The 22,091-nt window shown below is 35.5% G+C and overlaps 1 long non-coding RNA gene across 16 annotated transcripts in view; it reads right to left on the minus strand.

Moving 5' to 3' along the window:
* LOC309612484 overlaps positions 1 to 22,091 on the minus strand; it is a 621,998-nt gene that overhangs the window by 387,178 nt on the left and 212,729 nt on the right. For 14 of the 16 annotated variants that reach the window (XR_014235167.1, XR_014235170.1, XR_014235171.1 and 11 more), the window contains exon 3: positions 16,953 to 20,813. This is a non-coding gene — a long non-coding RNA (uncharacterized lncRNA). The remainder of the gene's footprint in view (positions 1 to 16,952; positions 20,814 to 22,091) is intronic. The other 2 variants (XR_014235169.1, XR_014235168.1) reach the window with 2 other exon arrangements.

A 22,091-nucleotide genomic window follows, 5' to 3' on the forward strand; every position in this document is an offset into this window, starting at 1 on the left:
AAAGGGAGTGTGAATTTGTCCACTGTCTATTTTTGGCCATTACAATAAGAAAGGGAAAGTACCCAAATAAAAATAATAAAAATAGTTTACTCTGTGACACTTGCAAATCAAAGCACACCTGGGAATAGAAAGATTATCAGTTCAGTTAAGGGACATAAACAAACATAAATTTCCTTTTATATTATTTTTATAAAAAATTTTTCTGTATCATCTGAATCCATAACTCCAGTCTATTCAAATCACTTTCTTAATCAAAAATTACCCATGGCTTTCAACATACACAGAAAAAAATCTAAACATTTTTAGTTCATCATTTAATGTCCTCAATAGTCTTACCCTTTTTTAAGCCCCAAGACCCCAAATCTCTAAGCAAATTTCTAATCATTATGTCCGAGAGATAAAGAGTCTTAGGCCACACCATTTCTGCTTAAAATGTCCCATCACCACCACCTAATTATCTGAATTCTTTGTCTTCAAGATTCCATTTAAATATAATTCTATCAGTGATGCTTTTTCTTATAAATCCAGTCACCAGGTGGTTCTTGCTCCCTCTAAGATTTCAATAACAAGAATTTCTGGTACCTTCTTTTGTCATTTGTCATGGATAAATGTCTATGGACAAGGTCTTGGTGAGCACTCACATATGCACACATTTTCAAAACTTTTGAAATGACTGGCTGATTGATTCATTTAACTTTGGAATATCCCACAGTACTGTTTCTATGAAATCTTCTAAACCATTTCTGATGTTTGAGGTTTTTCCCAACACATACTCTGAAAAGTGTATTTCTGAAAAGTATTATGCAATTTCATAGACCCAAATGAACATTTAAAATGGGATAAATTACAATAAAACAGTGCAGTACTTTCCTGCCACCAGATCGCAGGGATACTATTATACTAATAAATAAAAATGGATATGATAAACTGTTTTCAATTATGCACTATTTGGAACTATATTAAGTATTCTAATAAGAGGAGAAAATGGCAATATAAAAATGCTTCTGGAGAAATGCAACAGAATAAACATTTAATGAAAGGTTCAGAGGGGAGAAATGTATTCTATTCTTTTTCTGAGAAACAAAGCTGCTCAATACAAGAGACCAATTCAAATGCAGAATGGGAGGTACAAAGAGCACAAGATAAAGAAAGTCAACCTCTGAGGAGGAAGAGGCTCCTGGATAAGTCAGACAACATCTCTATGCCTCAATTTACACACCTATAAAATAGGGACTATCAAACTACATGGTTTCCAAGATTGATTCATCAGAAATTCTAGGATAATTTGATATAATGAACTACCATCTAGGCAAGTGCCATAGATCGTAATTCAAGTAATCTCTGTTTTTTTAACAAAGCATCATTTTAATATATACTAAACATTATTCAGAGTTAAAACATTATCTTTAAGCTCATTAAAATTAAATCATAATAAAATGTTTCTTTTTACCTAAAGGAACAAAATATAGCAATTGTTCTTAAAAATGCAGCACAACCTTAATTTAAATATATATGTTCTGAGTTTATTTTGTCATATTAAACATCATTGAAATGCTCCATTTTAATTTCTACATGGCTCTTGTATACAGCTGAAGAGACCCTGCTTTCATAAAACAATACCCTTCCACGTAATATTCCCCATGTGATCTTTCTATTTGTGACATGGTTACTGAATTAAAACACTTGATTATAAGCATGAGCATTTTAGCTTCTTTTCACTTTATTCAAAGAGGTTTATCAACCACATATTATTCGAAAGATTTGTCAACCACATATTGCATACGTGCTAAAGAATCTTTTTTTGTACCACAAGGTGGCATCTTCTTATTTTGGTATAAACCTCTGAATATTAACATGATTTGAATAATTCCATACACCTGAACTATTTTTTAAAACTTTAAGAGAACCATTTAGCAGCTGTGCAAATATATGGCAATTCTGTTAGTTAATCAAAGTAGTACTTGTGGATATTTATATGCCTGGGATGTTCAGAATATTGAATCTTTAACAGAATGGTGCGCTGTTCACACTAAAAAAGTCAATAAACATTGTCCTCTAAATGTTAAGCTCATAGAGATTAGTAATACAAAGCACACACTGTAAAATATATGTATTTAAATGGAAGCTTCCTTAGAAATAGCCACAAATGTAGAACCAAGCATATATCGGTTTACTAATTATTTTTGATACCCAGATTCAATAAGTAATACATATTTATGCAATGACTACACCTTGGTCATCACTAGGCTAGGCCCTTCTACATCTTTTCACAGAATTTCATGACAAATTTCCCAAATGCACTAATGCTAAACCCCAAAACAATAGTCTAGTGCTTCTCAAATTTTCAATGGCTATGTAAATCATCTGGGGAGTTAGAGAAGATGTAAAATCCCAAGCCTCATCTCCTAGAAACTTCAAGTCTAAAACAATGCAGTACATGATACAAAACCTACAAATGTTAATAAGGAATTTTACCACATTAAAAAGAAACTGATAAACAACAAGGATTTACTGTATAGCACAGGGAACTATATTCAATATCTTGTAATAAAACTGTAATGGAAAAGAATCGAAGAAAAAGAAGAATATAGTTCTATATAAAGAAAAAAAAAAGATAAAAAGAAACTGTAAGATACTCTGAAAAAGTAATCTCAAAAAAGAGAGACTAGTAATCTAAAGTAAATTGGTGAATACATGAAATACGTTGACAAAACACTAAGCCTGCTTCTGGGAATTATAAAAATCATGACTCTTAATACAGCTCACTTGAAATTTCACACCACAATTTCCTTTCCCACATCTAGTGATGAAAAATTGAAGATGAGAGTGATGAGAGTTTTTAAGATGGGGAAAAAAGGAGAATATCTAGTATAAGTTTTATCTCAGTCACTATGGTGTCTTATAAACAGGTTACCCAATAACTTACAATTTTGTAAAGAATAAATGGAAGACATTTCCTATGGGGACACACACACACACACACACACACACACACACACACACAACGGTGATAATTACATTAGGGCCACAAAGAACACTGTGCTAAGGAGTGTTGTCATAAACTTTCTGCCTCAAATTATTCATTGATTATAAGATTTGGTCATTGGCAGCCTCTTGCCCCTGGACATATTCTACCCTGGTACACACCCCTGCAGTTAAAACATGTAGTCTAGTACTCAATGATATAGTGTGATCATTGACTAAAGATACAGGTATTCTTTATAAAGAACAATTTCCAAGTCTGTGAAAACCTTGTGGTTAAAAAGATCATAGAGCCACACTGGAAATGGTTCCCACACCATAACTGTCATCCCACAGGCATGCTCTTTGCATGCTCTTGTACATACACATTCACACACATGAAAGCCTCAGGCAATTGCTGTTACATTTAACTCTGCTTTTTGACAGAAAACCAAATAATGCCACAGAAACACTGTGATCTATGTTGGAGCTACCAGATGTGAAGTGTATAAGTTGTTATTTTCTAACCTTTTCAGTCTAAATATCTGTCATGTTTAGAAAGAGATTAAAATGTTGCATTTTAAACAAAATCATAAACTGAAGAATAATCCCTGTCTCACACCATATATCAAATTTAATTCCAGAGCTTAAAAAAAAGAAAGAGAAAAAAAAAAACTAGTAGCACAGAAAGCATACTATCCTGGGGTAGAAAACTATAATACATGAAACAAAAAGCATGATATAACAGAAAATACTGGTGGGTCTTGCTACTCAAAAACAAAAACAAAAACTTCAAGGACTTCCATGGTGGTACAGTGGACAAGACTATGCACTCCCAATGCAGGGGGCCCAGTTCGATCCCTGATCAGGGAAATAGATCCCACATGCATGCCGCAAATAAGAGTTCGCATGCCGCAACTAAGGAACCGGCAAGCCACAACTAAGACCCAGCACAACCAAATAAATAAATAAATACTAAAAAAAATACTTCAGTATATCAAAAAATTATAACCAAAATTGAAAGGCAAACGATAAATTAGGAGAAATTTTGCAAAAACTTGCAAAATTTATATATTGTATATAGGTTTTCATAAAAAGAAAATGGCAAGCACCTTAGTAGAAACTGGGCAAAGTAGATAATTCACAAAGAACTACAAATTTCAATAAACGTAAAAAACTCATTCAGCATCACTAGAAATCAAGGGAGTTCAAATTACAGAACAATTAAATGTCTTTTTTATCTTTCAGATTGGAATATTTTTTATTCTAACACCTAATACTTAAAAGGGGGAGAGAAACAGGCCTCTGAAATATTGCCATTAGGAATGTAAACTGGTATAACATTTCTGGAAGGCAATTTAGCAATGCATACACAAAGTTTTAAAATGTGCATATTTTTAACTAGCAAATGCATGTTTAGTAACATGTTCAAAGGATAAGTATGAAAAGATATAATGCCCTTCTAAACTGGAAAACCTAAGGGTCCAACAAGTCCTTCAATTAATTATACTGCAGTATTAAATATGAGTTGCAGAATAAATCATTTTAATGCAGTAAGAAAGTGTTTGTTCTCTTAAGAGAATAAAAAGTTGTGAAATAGAATAAGCAGTATATTCTCAACTTTGGAAGAAGGAAAGATGTATAAACACAAGAGGAAGACGGGGTATACACTGAAATGTAGCAGAAATTCTTTGCAGGGGCTTGATTACAAGTGCTTTTTTAATATACTTCTCAGTTTGTTTTTATTTCTTTTAATTTCTTTAATGAGTGTGATGGTCAATTTTATATGTCAACTTAGCTAGGCTATGGTGCCCTGTTGTTTGGTCAAACGCTAGTCTAGATGTTGCTGTGAAGGTATTTTCTAAATGTGACTAATATTTATAATTAGTAGGCTTCAAATAAAGCAGATTACCCTCCATGATATGGGTGGGCCTCATCCAGTCAGCTGAAGAGCAAAGACTGAGGTTTCTCTGAGAAAAAAGAATTCTGTCTCAAGACTGAAATGTAGAAACCTGTCTGACTTTCCAGTCTGCCTGGCCTGCCCTGTGGATTTTGGACTCAAGGCAGCAACATCAGTTCCCACCTGAGTTTCCAACCTGCCAATCCACCCTACAAGTTTTAGAAGTGCCAGCCCCGACATCACGTGAACCAATTCCTTAAAATAAATCTCTCTTCGTCCCCCACTCACTCTGTGTGTGTGTGTGTGTGTGTGTGTGTGTGTGTGTGTGTGTGTGTCGCCTATTGGTCTGTTTCTCCGGAGAACCCTGGCTAATGTAATGACCATATACTAGTTTTGACATAAAAAAAATGAGTAGGCAGACCTTTAAAAATTAAACAATAAATTGTAAATGAGAAAAAAACACCAAATTCTCTTGGAGATAAAGCAACACAGCCAAGAAAAAAAAGATCCTATTTCTCTACTTATTATTTAAGGGTCACTGTCTATCATGCATGGGGTGGACAAAAATCTGAAGAAAAATGTTATATTAGCCCTGCATAATCACATCTCTACCATCTCTATTATGTGGGATGATGAAATGTGTCACTTGTCTGCTATTTACAGGTGAAATTTTAATAATTTATACCATATAACCATTTGCTGATAAGATAAACTGCAGTCCTGAAGGTATTTCACTTGAAAAACAAGAAACATTTTCCATTTTGTCACCTTTTCATATTAATATCTGCTAGTCTATCATGCTAATTAATAAATGTAGCAGGCAGTGTGTCAGGTTTTTTTTTTTTCTAATTTTTTAAAATTTATCAAATGGAAAATAATCTAGCAAAGAGTCATTAATTTAATTTCTTCTGAGAGGGAATCATTACTAGATATGTTAAATTTTCAACAACGTAGCTTCAAAACAACTGTAGCCATGGAAAATTTTTATAGTTTTAATTGAACATCTGTGTATTTTAATTGATTAATTTGAAGAAAATACAGGAAAAAAGAAAGAACAGTAGGTAGTATGAATTTAACAAACCACTTTTTTGATTTCTCTGCTTCTTAGTTAATGATTTTTCAGTACAAACAAAACAAGAGATTATCAAACAACATTAAATAATTCCCATGGCTATAAATACATTCATACTGATTTAGCAGAGTAGACAAGTATTTTAGAGTAGGATTGTTTTCAATCAAAAATATGGACAGGGATACATATGTGAACATATGAAGAGTTTATTAGGTCCCTGTCTCTATGGAACATGTTGGGGCAAGTCACTTAGGACAACATCCAAACAATGTAAAAATTCTGTAACAACCCTGACCACCGCTGCTGCACTACCAGACACTTAAGGATAAACAGAACTGGAGATATTTCAGTAATTTGGGCAGCACCAAAAGATCACCCTTCCCAGTATTTCTTTTCTCTTCTAAACGTACAGCTTTCTTATGAACTCACATTTTCTTAATATGTCACCTATTTCACTATGAAAACTTAGTTATCACAGGCATGACATAGTCCTGGATTTCTTTCTCCCTCCCTCCTTCCCTCCCTCCCTCCCTCCTTCCTTTTCTTTTTTTTGCCAGTATTTGGAGAGAATGTGGCTCCAGAACAATATACTATCTACAAAAAGAACTAAGAAAAACCTGTCGAGGTAAAACCACCATATAATTCTTGTAGACACTGAGTCATAAGAAAAACTGGGGCAAGTTTGCCCCCAGTTATCCTTGCTATTAACTGGCAAACATACTGTATTTTTAAGTAAGATCTAAAGATATATTTATCAACACCATTCAAAAACCAAGAGAAATGATGGATGAAGAATATGGATGCACAGACAGGTGAAAGAAAAGCACTGTCAAGAGATGAAACAAAAATTACTGTCTCTTTTCCTTTTGAAGGGAAAAGTTCTAAAAATTCTGCATAACTGAATAAAGATAATCATCATGGTAGTAAGATTTAATAAAGTGTTTACAGTAATTCAGATATTAGTCTAATTTAAACTTCAGGTAAGATGTTAGGCTTTGTTCTTTCTGTGTTCAAAAAATCTGTAGATGGAAATATGCCCATTTTAGAAACTGATCTGTTTCCTAAGCACTTTTAAAACCACATGAGCAGCCATGCTGGGCAGCACGGTGTTTGCATATAGTAGTCACTCAGTTAATGTTTGAAAGTGCTTTGAGGGCTTTCTATCTAGAAGGTGAATGTGCTCATTACAGATTAGCCTAATGCATCCATTAAGAAGGTAATAATGACCAGATATCTGGCAATGTGTTTTTAGCTAGTGATTCTCTACTTACTTGAATATAACACAAGTGTATTTACTTTACAACAGTTCATCACAACCTAACCTGCAAGCAAGTTATTTCTTTTTATCAGCTGGTGTCCCTGCTATGATTATCCCTATGTAAAATCCCCCATCCTGCACCTCAATTCACAGTCCCAGCATTTTTATTATTAAACGTATCTACCAATTCTTACCACCAATTTTTAAGAATTCATATTAGCAGGCCATGTATTTCACACTGGTAGCTTTCTACAGTATATGTAGGTAGACATTTAATATAATTTTTAAAGATAATTATTATCTGTGATGAGAGAGAAAAGTATTCACCAGAATTCCTTTCAGGGTGAGCACAATCTTTGTTGAAAGTAACTCTTTAATAAATTAGAACAGAACTAGAGACAGGAATGACACTAAATGTGAACGTAAGTTTTCTTAATGAAACCTGCCTCTACCTCAAGTGAATAGGGTGAGTATTAAAGAGTAGAAAAGAAATTGTCAACAGACCCTATAGACTGCATGATGTGACTTCTCCCCCACGAAAACACATACATATACATGCATAAAATTATGAAATGATTGAAACTGATGGATTTTTTGTGTGTGTGAAAACCAATGGAACACTGGGGTTTGGTTCCAACTGTCCTGTGCTACATGGGACAGCAACTCAGATTCAGGAGCATGAAGATTCAGAGAAAGCGAGACAAAGGAATGCACCAAAGTGGAGAGAAGGTTATTTATTATCCCAGGAGGTGCAATTGGTCTCCAAGAGTCAGGAGACCTTACCTCACTGGGTACATAGCTATAGAACAAGAGCTGAATTCCAGACTTGACAAGTACTTGGCAGGAATACTGTACAGGGGATTTAACTTTCAGAAAAGGAGTTAGCCTTTATGACCTTTCTAAAGTGGAAGGCCTATGTCTCTACAATTATATCTATAGTTGAGAGAAATAATTAGCAAATTAAAGCCTTCTAATTATACTTCAGTGCTATATACTAATTGCTACATAAATCTAAGTGCTTAGATCAAGGCTGATTTTACAGAAAGATACTCATTATTTTGCCTTCTGGTTCTAGAACAAAATCTTATAAAATGCCAACACTTTCTATCTGTGCTTCATAGCTGTGACTATTAGAATTTCATCTCTGACACATTGTACAATTACAAAATATAATCTTATTAAACTCTAGAATGGAAGTGCGGAGGTCCACGTCCCCAAGTAAATTTTGGCAATAAGGACATCTAGCTCACATTTTAGGTCCAGAAAGCTATAATGCAGAGGATCCAAATATTTATATAATCAAAGACTACTTTTACTTCACTTTTCCCAGTGGTTCCGTGTTTATTTTTTATAAAATGTGGATTTTTAGCACAAAAATGTATGGTGAAAACAATGGAACAAAATGTAGTATAAATAAGAGGTTAGTAATAGAATAAGGCAAAAATTACAAATTATTGCAATGAATTACTAAAATGTGAGAAATGTTGAGAAAGGGATTGTGCTAAATTCTCACCACTATGAATATTGGGAATATCTGAAACACTCATATCAGTGTTTGGTGTAATGAAAATGTCTCAGTCTCAAATGTCATCAAGAGCTAGAGTTTCTAGTCAGCATCATATAACCATTGTTAACATACTGAGATAATATGAAAAGCAGAGAGACAAGACATGCTAGTTAGCATGCATAGCATTTTTGTGTATTCATATAAAATAAATTACACCAGGAATTTTGAAATACTGAAAATACCTCATGAGCTTCCATTACAATCTTCATGTATCAGAAACCTCAAGATTTAAATAACAGCCATAGTTCTTACTGTTTTTACATTTATTATTAAAGCATTGAAAATTAAATTCAAATATTAATAAAAAAAGGTAATTATACAATTAAAGGCACAGTGAGCCTCCTAATTTCATCAATATGGCAGACAGGATAAGTTCTTTCTGCTACAAACGTCTAGAAATGCTGGATGAAACCTAATAAACATCCCTTTTTTTTGGCCACACCACGGCATGTGGGATCTTAGTTCCCAGACCAGGGATTGAAACCATGTCCCCTGCAGTGGAAGTGTGGAGTCCTAACCACTTGACCACCAGCGAATTCCCCAAACATTCTTTTAATGCATAATTGAGCAAGAAAGTTAAATAAATATGCAAGGCCATAACTGGAGAAAAACCTGAAAACTAGAGCAGAAAGCTCATGCACTATCCTGGGAAGGGTTATATGGAAGCCTGAATGGAGCTCTTTCTTGGAAATACAAAGGCCTGGTTTTTAACACACACTGAGAGAGAGAGGAGAAAAGGCCCTAAGCTTCAGAAGAAAGGGTGTAGCTATAATAATATTAGGCAAATTAGACTTCAACTCAAAAAGTATTACCAGAAATAAAAAGGGACACTACGTAATGAACCGAGGATCAATTTGTCAGGAAGTCATGACACGAAAAACTGTATGTAACTAATAAACAGAGCTTCAAAATACCTAAAACAAACCCTGACAAAAACAAAGAGAAAAATGCGTGATCTTAAGTTGTAGATTTTGACTCCTCTTTCAATAACTGATAGAACAAGTAGACAAAATTCAATAAGAATATAGAATACTTCCACAGTTGACCTAACAGTCATTTATAGAATACCATTTTTTTCATGTATACAGTGGACCAAAAACAAATCTAAATAAATTTTAAAGTAGTGAAATCTTACAGAGCATTTTTTGACAATGAAATTAAAACCTGGAATCAATAAAAATAATGTAGCTAAAGAATCACTAAACATTTGAAAATTAAGTAATATATTGATTTGACCTGTGGATCAAAGAAGAAATCATCAAAAGAAATTAGAAAATATTCAAACTGAATACTAATGACAATCCAACATATCAATAGTTGTAGTATATGGCTTAGGTAGTGGTTAAAAAGAAATGTAAAGCATTATGTTTACATTAGAAAGGCACAAAAAAAGTTATAAAATCAGTGATCTGTTTCCATTTTAGGAAGACAGAAAAAGAAGAGAATTAAGTTAAACCCAAGTAGAAAGAAGAAAATTTAAAGAGAGGAAAGTAACAATTAATGAAATAGAAAACAAATAATAGAAAAAAGTAACAAAGCCAAATTTAATTTTTAAAAGATTAAAAAATTGATAAACTTATCAAAATTGATCAAGAAAAAGAGAACACAAATAGCAATATCAGAAATGAAAGTGGGGATATCTCTACAGATCCTACAGATAATGATGTTTATTAAGAAAATATTATGTATAAATGTATGCTCATAAATTCAAGAATTTATACAAAATGGTTAAATTTCTTATAAAACACAATTTGCCAAAAGTGACACAGAAGAAATAGAAAATCTGCATAGCCCCATATTAACTAAATAAATTAATATTTTTATTGAAACCTTTCCAACAAAGAGAACTCCAAATCCAGCTGGTTTCAATGGTGAATTGTATCAAATATTTTAAAAAGAAATTGTAACTATCTTACACAAACTCTTTCTATAAATAGGGGAAGAGAGCTCATTTTCTAACTCATTTTATGACCCAACAGAACTCTGATAAGGATATTCTCAGGAAAAAAACAAAAACAAAACCAAAAAACTCCAGACTGATACCTCTCATGAATAAACACACAAGAATCCTTTACAACATATTAGCAAATTGAATCCAAGAAATATATAAAAATGATACATCATTATCAAGTGGTTATGATAATATCTCATAAGTAATACACTGAAGGCTGGTTTCAAGTTCGAAAATAAGTCAGTAAAATTCATCATATTAACAGAATAAAAAAGAAAAACCATATGATCCTCCCAATGGATGCAGGGGGAAAAAAATGACAAAATGTAACATCTGTTCATGACAAAAACTCTCAGAAAATTAGGAAGAAAAGGGAACTATCTCAGTCTGATAGAGGGCATCAGCTAAACACCCGTAACTAGCATCACATATCACAGGAAAGATTGAATATTTTCTCTGCAAGGCTGGAACAAAGACAAAGGTTTCTGCTCTCACCACATCGTTTTACTGGAGGATGTGTATAGTGTAATAAGACAAGAGAAAGAAATAAAAGGCATAAAATTGGAATTAACTAGGTAAAATGGTCTTTATCCAGACAGTATAATTGTACACATAGAAAATTCTATAATAAAGCTACTAAGTAAGTTTAACAAGGTCTTAGGATACTATTTTAAAAATTAATTGCTCTATGTACATACAGAAAACACTGAAAAACATTAATTTCAAAAAAGCGATGCATGGACTTCCCTGGTGGCGCAGTGGTTAAGAATCCACCTGCCAATGCAGGGGACACAGGTTCGAGCCCTGGTCCAGGAAGATTCCACATGCGGCGGAGCAACTAAGCCCATGCGCCACAACTACTGAGCCTGCGCTCCAGAGCCCAGGAGCCACAGCTGCTGAGCCCGCGTGCCAAGACTACTGAAGCCCACGCGCCTAGAGCCTGTGTAAGCTACTGCAATGAGAAGCCCGTGCACCTCAATGAAGAGTAGCCCCCGTTCTCCACAGCTAGAGAAAGCCCGTGCACAGCAACGAAGACCCAGTGCAGCCAAATATTAAAAAATAGATAAATAAATAAATTTTTAAAAAATGAATAAAGAGCCTTAATTAAAAAAAAAAAAAAGCGATGCAGTTAATAACAGCAATACAAGTGATCTCCCTGGGATTACTCCTCAAATAAACTATCTTCCACAAGTCTTTATTTCAGGCTATCACCAACAGCTAATGTCAAACATAATACAATGACCGTATACAGAGAAGTATGGAAGTGCAAATAGATATAAAAAATCAGGAATTACAGATTATTTTTATTTTTTTCATTTTGCTCAACCATATTTTCTAATTTTCCCAAACAACAAGTCACACATATGAAGAGAAAATAGTTATCAACCTTCAAAATTCTATTAAGAAAAATAGCCAAGTGATTTCACCATTTATCATGAGTGAGCTTATTTGCAAAAAATTATTGACTAATGTAACAAGATTTAATATATCAACTTTAGAAGTTTAAATGACAACATAATTGTTAATCATAGGTCATTGGGTTAAACATTATAAATATTTTAATTACTCTTTTGAGGTCAAAAACTTTGTTATAAGATCTTTTCATAAATTAATATTAAAATACATAATATTCAAAAATATTCATCAATTAAACATGAGAATGTCAGTATGCATATGTTCCTATGTTATTCACATACTTATTAAATATCGATGGTACAGAAGTATTATTCTAAGTGAATAGGGAAATAGAGTGCCAGGCCTGTCATAAATATTTCACATGTATGGTATCCTTTATTCCCCACAACACAGTCTGAGCAGACGCTAACATAGTCTCCATTTTCACATGGGAAAACTGAGCCACACAGAAGGAAGCAACTGGTGTGAAATCCCTGAGCAGTGGGTGTCAGTGGCAGCATCCAAACCTGGTGAATCTGATCCCAGAACCTACAGTCTGAATCACTACACTGAACACAATGCTCAAGGGTAAACAAGATGAAAGTGTGTTCTCAAGAAGCTTACATGTTAGTAATGGAATACAGAAGATAGGCAAATAAAGAAGAAAGCAATCAGATAATAATAATCTTTGAAGAAAATAAAATACAAGAGACAGTGTGGGATGCATGTTGGGAAAGTCTATGTGAGGTGGCATTTAAACAGAGATGTGAAAGATGTGAAGCAGCCAGTCTTGTAAAAATCTGGGGAAAGAATGTTCCAAGTAGACAAAACATCCATGCAAAGGCCCTGAGTGAGAGCAACACTGATAGTGCCTGAAGAACAGGGATGAGGGTATCCTAGAGATGACTTTGGAAAAGTAGGGCCTCACGGACAATGGGGAAAAAATTGGCATTTATCCTAAGGATGATGGGAAGCCATACTTAGGGAGAATTCAGCACGATGATTTTATTTGTGTTTTTAAAATATCTCTTTACGTACCATGGATTGTAAGGGAAGCAAGAAAGGAAGCAGAGAGACCAGGAGGCTACCACAGTGGGATAAGTTAGGATGGCGGGTGGCTTAGGCATAGTGGCTAAGGTGGGGAAAGAACCACATACGTTCCAGAGACACACCCAACAGGACTTTCTGATGACTGGTGTGGTGGGTGAAGAAAGAGAGGTAGCAAGGATGACAACTAAGTTTTGGCTTAAGCGATTTCAGATGGTGGCGATACTTACTGAAATAGAAATGACTGGAGAATGAGATGGCCCCAGAGGAAAAATCAAGCTAGGTTTTAGATGCTTATTTATATGTCAAATAGGTAGTTGAATAAGTGAACTGAAGTGCCAGGAAAGGGGTCACACTGGAGATGGAAATTTGGTAGCCACCAGTGTCTAGATGAACACTAGAGCCTCTGGATTGGATGAGCCCACAAGGGAGAGTGTGCAGGCAAAGTAAGGAAGGAGCCGGAAGCCATATCCTTGGGCATGCCGGCAAATGGGACTGAGGGCTGAAGGAGAGAAGCCCAGAAAGGAGCAGCTCCCATGGCTAGAGCAAACTAAGAGGATCAAGATAAGCAAAAGATGAGCGATCATCCTAGAGACCCAGAAGGAAGGAGGGCTCATCTGGGTGGAACTTTTTCTCAAGTGATGAGTGAAGGGGAGCAGTATTTTACTTTAGACTAACAATATGTTCTTGCAAATACTGTATAAATTTAAATGACTCATTCTCACAGAAAAGCCTGATACCTCAAAGAACACCAAAATAAAGAATTTTACAAAGTTAAACATCTTTTATGAATGAAGAGTACATCTCTTAAATAATCAAATGAGTAAACCAAGATTCTCATACATTAGCTTGCTTAAGCAGGATTTAATTTGTAGTATACCAAATCATGGGTAAGACTACCTTAAGGCTTGAACTCAATTTCAGATGCCATCAGAAGTAGACTCTAACATTTGGGTCATACTGTGCTACCTCTCCCTTCTAGAGCTCACATAAAAATTATCAACACAATAGTTGCTAACATTGATTAAATGCTTGCTCTATATTAATTAAATCATCACCAGATCTCATGAATGCTTTTTATTATATCGACTTTTTTTTTTAAGAAGAGGAAATGACCATAAGAGAGGTCTAAGTGTCTTTCCCAGTATCAACCAGAATTCCACACTGGTCATTACTAAAGACTGGTCCTTATTCTAGTGACACAGTTAACTACCTCAGGACTCCGCCCTTTAAGCCTCCTAAAGATTGCTCCCTCCTTTCTTTCCTCTGCTATCCACCGATTTTATATACCCATCCTGACAATTAGAGAGAGACATGAAAATGAAGGTAAAGTAACAAGAAAACAATGAAGGAGATAATCATAGATAATCATGGCTGAGAACTCAGCTAAAAAGGTGACTAATAATTGAGTCTTTGAGTTTCCTAGAAGCACAAAAAGGAATATACAATGGATTACAAAATTTCCATTATCTAATAAAAGGAAACACACCAGCTAAGCAAGAGATCTTTTTGGTCCCAATCCTTAAATACAACAGTATTTCTTACATATGTTTATTTTAGGGAAAATGAACCATGTAAGATCAGAGACTTCAAGAGCAATTCCTCCAGAGATAAAGAAATATTCTTTGTCTGGTTCACTTAGAATTTCCCATATAAAATGCGGTCAACAGTTCAGCATTCTCTAGTAGAATACTTTTATATGGTTCATGGTCATCTCAGCTTTTTTAAACTTTAATAGGTGTCCAGTGACTTAGAACCCTGACCTGAACTTTTATAACTGTCACATGGGTTCAAGAGAAATAAGACCTATTATATACTCTGTACAAATGGCCTATATCACATCTCTCTCCAAGGTAGCAGCATCTATGTGAAACAAAATCTTGGCAAATATTTCAAAACATTGCTTGCCCCCACCTCCAATTTATGTCCCTTCACAAGCAAATTGCCAAGGGTTTTAACTAATGAAAAACCAGTTTGTTTTTAGAAAACATCGTCATTATCAGCTAATATAACAGAAGTGACCAGGAAGAGCATGACTTAATATGGATTAAACATGAATACAACTCAGAAGCTTTCTTCTTGTTGAATTAGATAATCAAAACTATTAAACAGTATTTCAAAATGCTTTTCATAATCCTGGGACCATTAATGTCATGTTCAAATCACTGTGGATTTTTGTTGTTGTTGTTGCTTTTACTATTCATAGGGATACAATGAGTCATTGGCACATTTCCAGTGCAAGATGCATTTGAATAATACATGACATGCCCTTTAGCTAGCATCATGATGCCAGATTTAAAACAAGGTAAGAAGTTTCCTCCATGTACACTTGCAGTGTTCAGGTGTTCATAATCTATAGCGTTAACAATTTATCATCAAACCCAGCGACTTGCTGCCAACTTATCAAAGTGGCCACTGGATGCATATGATCAAGTCTGAGCATCTGGCTCTCCTCTGTTCCTGACATTAGCACAGACAACAGAATCAGTGGACTATTGAATGCAATTACAGTAAGCGAGACAGACAATAAAGATTGATAGCGCCTTCTCTTTTTATCACACACAAAACTAGTGGGGGTTAAAGCTTTGCCTTGAGCTGCCTTCATTTAACAATGATTGAAAATATGCAGTTGTGTTGGTAAAACACTGTAGCCTGTACCACTTCATTTACTGGACACATTATCAAATTAAATGAAAAGTGAACTGCCAAAAGCAACAGTTATTATACATTAATGATGAATATTTACTTAGCATTGTTCACAAATCATACAGAGAACAGAATCCTTCTTGTTATCTTCTTTGCAGGTTACAGTTGAGTAGGCTTAACATTTCTATGTTTACGTTAAGTCTTCTGCCTACAAATCTCTAAATACAGACTTGCACAATTGGTTTTGTGACTATCCATGTGATTACAATGTGTAATTAATAAAATGCTCGAGTTGTAGATGAATCCTAATTATTGAAGAGCTTTCTCCCCCTTTATGACAATTCTCATTCTTGTAGCTATTCTTATAGCAAGAGAAACTTAGCGAGTGGTATATGTTGTGAGTGAGAGGTTAGGAACTCCAGCTTCATCGAGCCTCTGAAACTTGGAATGTGAAAAAGACCCTCAAGATACAGACAAGCCACAAAGTTATACTTTATACTTTTCTCCAAAGAGTATTGTTTTAGTAGCCATTGGGGGATATAACGGTCCAGCCTTAATTTGACCTCCAAGATAAGAAATACATAAGGGGCAAAAGGCAAAATGGGTCGTATAGAACTATTGAGCAGACAAGGGAAAATGGATCTTATTCCACAGTTCAGACAGGAGGAAACTTCATTCTAAGCAAACACCAATAGATCTGGGAATACAAAAATAAGTGTCTCATTGTTAAGTGGACATTTGGTGTGCATACTGGCGTATCAGAAAGACATGACGGCAGGCAGACATGATTGTTCAAAGTTATGTAGATTAATTCAAGGTTCTTTTAAAAACACACACATCTGGCCCTTCCTTTCCAATGAGAGACACAAGAAAAGAAGGTGCTCATATATGAAATGTAGTCATGTCTCTTTTCTAAGAGCTCAATAACCTGAAAAGGTGACATATCCCAAACAAAAAAGAATATAAGAAGAGGTAAAAGAAAAGAAGACACAGAGAACGAGTCACAGGTTTTCTAAAACCACTCCACTGGTTATTCTGTAAGCAATTAAATACATACTCAGAAGTGTTGAGTTTAGAATTCGAGCAGCAACCATATGCAGTTAATATAAGTAGCAGCATGAGGTATAAGATATTCAACAAGTGTGGAAAACTCACCAAATAATAGCATCACCACAGTAGATAGAGAATCTGGAAGCCAAAAAGCAGCTGAATCAGAATTCATGAAATGTAAAGGAAACAATTATGTTCTCCAGAATTTACCTGGAAGCAAAATCTAAGTGAAATCACTCTTTCTAAGCACATTTAAATTCTAATGTTGCCTTAAAATCATTTGGAGATGTGTAACCTTTGCAGGTTATTCTCAACCTAGCCGACTACCAGACTTATTTCAGGAGCTTTGTAAAATGCAGATCTCTGGGCCCCAATCTTTGGTATTTTTATTCAGTACATTTTGGGTGGAACAATGGTATTCACTATGGAATATTTGGCAAATAAAATAAACGCTCATAGAAAACCTATTACCTATAAAGCCACCGTCTGTAACCCATCTTTTTATTCATGTATATCTTTTTATCTATGAATGTAAAATTTTTCAAGTCAATGATATTTTCAATAACTTTAGGGGGTCACTTTATAAAAATATAAATGAAGACGAAATATATGTTTATGGCTAAAAATCAACACACTACATATCAATACAAATAAAAACATGAAAGAATGCTCCTGTTATCCTTCAATAGCTGCTCTCACAGAGTTAGTTACTGTTAAATATAGATGTGTCTCTACAATCTTTATTTTACAGTCTTTACCACGCTGTTTATGGCAAGATTGTGTCCCAGCCTCTTCTACCCTCTTTAATGTGGTTTTCTTCTCATTTGCCCAATGTGTAACGTCACTCGGCCAGGCTATAGGGATTTTTTAAGAGGAAATTGTACCATATGTAGCTGTAAACTCAGTGTGTCCATGGGAGGAGGTGAGTTCAGAATCTTCCTATGTCGCCCTTTTGAGCCTCTCATCCTTTATGTATTCACTTTGAATTTATTTCTGTCTGTATTTTACATAATCAAAATTGGACTACACATATTGTTCTGTGAATTGACTTTTTCACTTTATGTTATTCTGATTTATATCTAGATTTATCTAAAACTATTTCTCTTAATGTTTTTTATAGCTATATAGTATTCCATAGTATAAATAATCATAAACATTGTAGCCTTTACTGTGCTTTTATTATTGTTCCTAACTTATTAGTTTTACCAAAAATAATATGTAATATATATTTATAATATATATGTAAGATGTATTGTATATATGTATATGTATCTTCATTTATTTGAAGTTTTTTTGCAGTATAAATTAGAAATGGAATTTCTGCATCAAAAGTTATGTGAACTTAAAATTTTAGACACAAAGAGACACATGCACGAGCAGGGGGACAACCACATGAGGACACAGGGAGGAGATGGCCGTCTGTAAGCCAAGGAGGGAGACCTCAGAAGAAAGCAAGCCTGCCAACTCCTTGATCTCAGATCTCCAGCCTCCTAAACTAGTGAGAAAATAAATCTTCATTGTTGAAGCCACCCAGTTGTGTGGTATTTTGTTATGGCAGCCCTAGCAAAGTAACACCCGTATTTTCATCAAAGAAACAGAACAAGCCAGAACATGGGATTCACTGGGAATTTAACTGCCAGCTTCTACACAGCCTACTAGTAATATGCAACTATTTATTTAAGGGAGGCAGCTGGAAGTCTAAAGGATACAAAACTAATCTTAGGCCTGGGGAAAATAACGATTTTCACTTGAAAATACCCTAATTTTCATAACCAGTATTTTTTAATTCCCTGGACATAGGTAGGCAGATATTTTTTCTCCCTTCTATCTCTCTCTGTCTGTCTCTGTCTTTCTCTCCTCTCCTGATAAACATTTCCTTCACCATCCTCACTGTGACTGGCCTTTCTTTTCCACAGGTTGGATAGGTGTGCTGATTAGGCTAGAAAACATCTGACGGGAGAGAAATGAGTTAACCAGAGACACGGTATGAGGTTCTAACTGGTAAACTTCTTCTTAACGTCCAGTTCAGACTATATACGGGTTGAGCAGGACCAGTAGCAAGAAATCAACTGATTTCTTCTACTTGTGGTTTACCCACTCGCATTACCTCATCACAGCAATGTCTCTTCTTTTGCCATCAGTCAATGGTGCTGGGAGCAACATCAAACACTGACCTGCACTGGAACGTTCTACGGATCACAGACATGCTCCCCCAGGAGCTGTGGGAAAACTGGCTTTACTCCAGAAGAAGTCAACCTGCCCTCATTCCTGCTCACTAATAACCTTTCCTCACTTTTGTTTGGATCTTAATGACCTCAACCCTTCACAAGAGGTTTGTCTCCTTTTTTTAACTTTTCCTCAACAGCAACACAAAATGGCAGATAACCCAAAGAAATGAATATAATTTAGATGTAAAATAAAATCTATCTACCAGTGTCTGTATGCAGCCTGTGTGTCTCATTGGCATGTACCAGATTGGACTAAATGGCAGGAATTTCCCAAGGGACGATAACCTCCAGATACTGCTACAAAAGCTTTATTCCCCACACTCTGCAAATTATTTAATTTAAACACTGCTTGATATGACTCTCTGAGGAGAAGGGTGTTTTCCCAGATCCATTTTTAATTTGTTGGTGTGTATATGCATGTGTGCACATAGAACCGGCCTCACAAATGCATTCACAGCTACAGAGACTAAGCACCAGCTTCTGATTTGCAGAACCTGGAGCTGCAAATTGCTGTCTAAAACTAGGAAAATGATGAAATGCACATGTAATTTCTTCTTTTTTTGGTGAGGAAAGAGGCAAAGGTTCAGCTGTTCATGTCCTACGGTCCCTACTCCCAGACACTTTCCATTTACTTGGGAGACATAACTAAATATTTTTTAAAAATCATGTGCGTGCATGTGTGTGTGCACACACAGCTAATTTCTCATAGTAGAAAATGGTCACATCCATGGATGCATTTTACTAAAGCACGAGAAGTAATGCAAAGATTAAAGAATCCATTTCCATCAGCACTGGGTAGTACTGTATCATGGGTCAGGGAGATAATTTATAAAATTCTTTTAATCCTCCTGCGTCTTCCACTAGCTTAACTTCTCTTGCTTTTCTGCTACATATTAATCAGGAAGGGGTACCTGCTGAAACAAAACCCTGAGCATTTTATTCAATATTATGTATTTTGCCAAATATCATCTTGAACAATCTTGCCTTTTTAAAGGTCCCATTAAAGGATCCAAATGAATTCCTCCCCTAGACAGAGAAACCTTACATAAGGTTCCACAGTAGCGCTAACCCTACCACAAACGCAGCCTTGCACACACAGGGCCCTCGCTGGAAACAGTCCTGTTATCCTGGCTAAAGCAACTTAAAAGTAAATAAGCATTAGACAATAATTTCAATATTAACTTACTCTTGTTTCTTCATCGGAGCAAGCTAAAAGCATGTGAACTCCTTTTCACCCTTCACCCCGGCCCCCTCTAGAGCTCTCCCTATGTGGTACCCTCAGCGCAGGTAAAGTGACCTCCTTCCTCCTACCAGCCTAGCTATTTATTGACATAAGCTTGCATTCTGGGGCATTATCAGCTTAATGCATAATTCAAATCTCTTGCATGTGGCCTGCACTTTTGCCTTATCCCCTGCATTCTAAATGAAAGATAAGAGGAAGTATTTCCAAAGTGGGCACACAAAAGGATTCCTGAACATCGATAAAGCCCTCTCCCCAGGCCAGTCCTCCCCTACCCCTCAGAACACTACTTGCCCTGTAGCTCCCACACACCCTCATAAGGGTGCCAGATTGAGAAGAAAACAATCCCAGGGATGGAGGGAAAGTTTACACTGAGTGGGGACCTGAGAACCTTTGGGAAGAAGAGGTCTCTAAAAGTGGAAAAATCACAATTATTACCTTGAGTCAGATTCTAGACCGGCAGCCAGATGTTTTCAGCAAAGCAATAGTTTCAAATCTCTGTAATTCAAAAAAAGAAAAACTAGCTTTAGAATGTGTATATTTCCCCTCAGTGGGTCAAGGGAAGCTGTGTGTGGTGGGAGGGGAGAGAGGGCAGGGGGTAGGTGGGAAAGGCTTCTCAGTAAGATGGAGGGAAGGAGGAAGAGGAAAGCCAGAAGGGAGAAAGAGGAGAGGAGAAAAGGGCAAGAGAGAGGGTGAAGGGTTAGGGTACAAACTGACTGGGGGACACAAAGGGGAGAGAAAGATAGGAGTGTGAGAAGAGAGAGCTTCAAAATTAACTGTATTAGAAGGTTAATTCAGTCAAAGTCAATTCAGGAAAAGTAACTCCAGTGATTTTATCCCCCCATACTGCATTGACTGCCTTCTGACTGAATCGATTAAATTAACTAATTTTTTTTTTTTTTTTTAAATGATGGGTGAAAAGAGAGAAAATGAGCGAATAAGGCCACCTGCAAATACACAGATCCAGGTAACCTCTATGCTCTGATTTGAACAAATTAACAACTTGGCTGGTATAAAAAAACACACACACAGACACACACGCATATGTATGCATATGCTTATAGGTGTGACAACACTGAATTTTGTCAAAAAGTGCCACTGTTTTCCCTAGAATGTTCACAAGCATAGTATATACCTACATACACATAATATGTATACTGAGTTTTGTTCTTTCCAAAAATTAATTGTCTTTTTGGAAAACAGATTATCCCTGATGGAGAAAGTATGCTGTACAAATGCACCAATATCATTTATCAGCACCATTTTTTAAAAGTAAGGTTCACCTCCCCTAATACACTTCTTTTTTTTTCTTTTTGTTAACATCTTTATTGGAGTATAATTGCTTTACAATGGTGTGTTAGTTTCTGCTTTATAACAAAGTGAATCAGCTATATGTATACATATATCCCCATATCTCCTCCCTCTTGCGTCTCCCTCCCACCCTCCCTATCCCACCCCTCTAGGTGGTCACAAAGCACCGAGCTGATCTCCCTGTGCTATGCGGCTGCTTCCCACTAGCTATCTATTTTACATTTGGTAGTGTATGCCCCCTAATGCACTTCTGCCGAAGTCAGGACATGATACTAAAAACCATAAGGTCACCAATATCATTTGGACTTATTACTAAATATGAGATTCTTGTAGATGCTTTTTACATGCCTTTTGAGTCCACCAAGCAATAATTCCTCCTTTTTTATAAACATAATGACATGAATTATTAAAAAATTAAAGGCATTTAGAATAATGGTTCTCCATACGCAAAGTATTTATTTCAAC

Source organism: Balaenoptera borealis (genome assembly GCF_965194805.1).
Source record: "Balaenoptera borealis genome assembly, chromosome: 15".
In the NCBI taxonomy this organism is placed as follows: domain Eukaryota; kingdom Metazoa; phylum Chordata; class Mammalia; order Artiodactyla; family Balaenopteridae; genus Balaenoptera; species Balaenoptera borealis.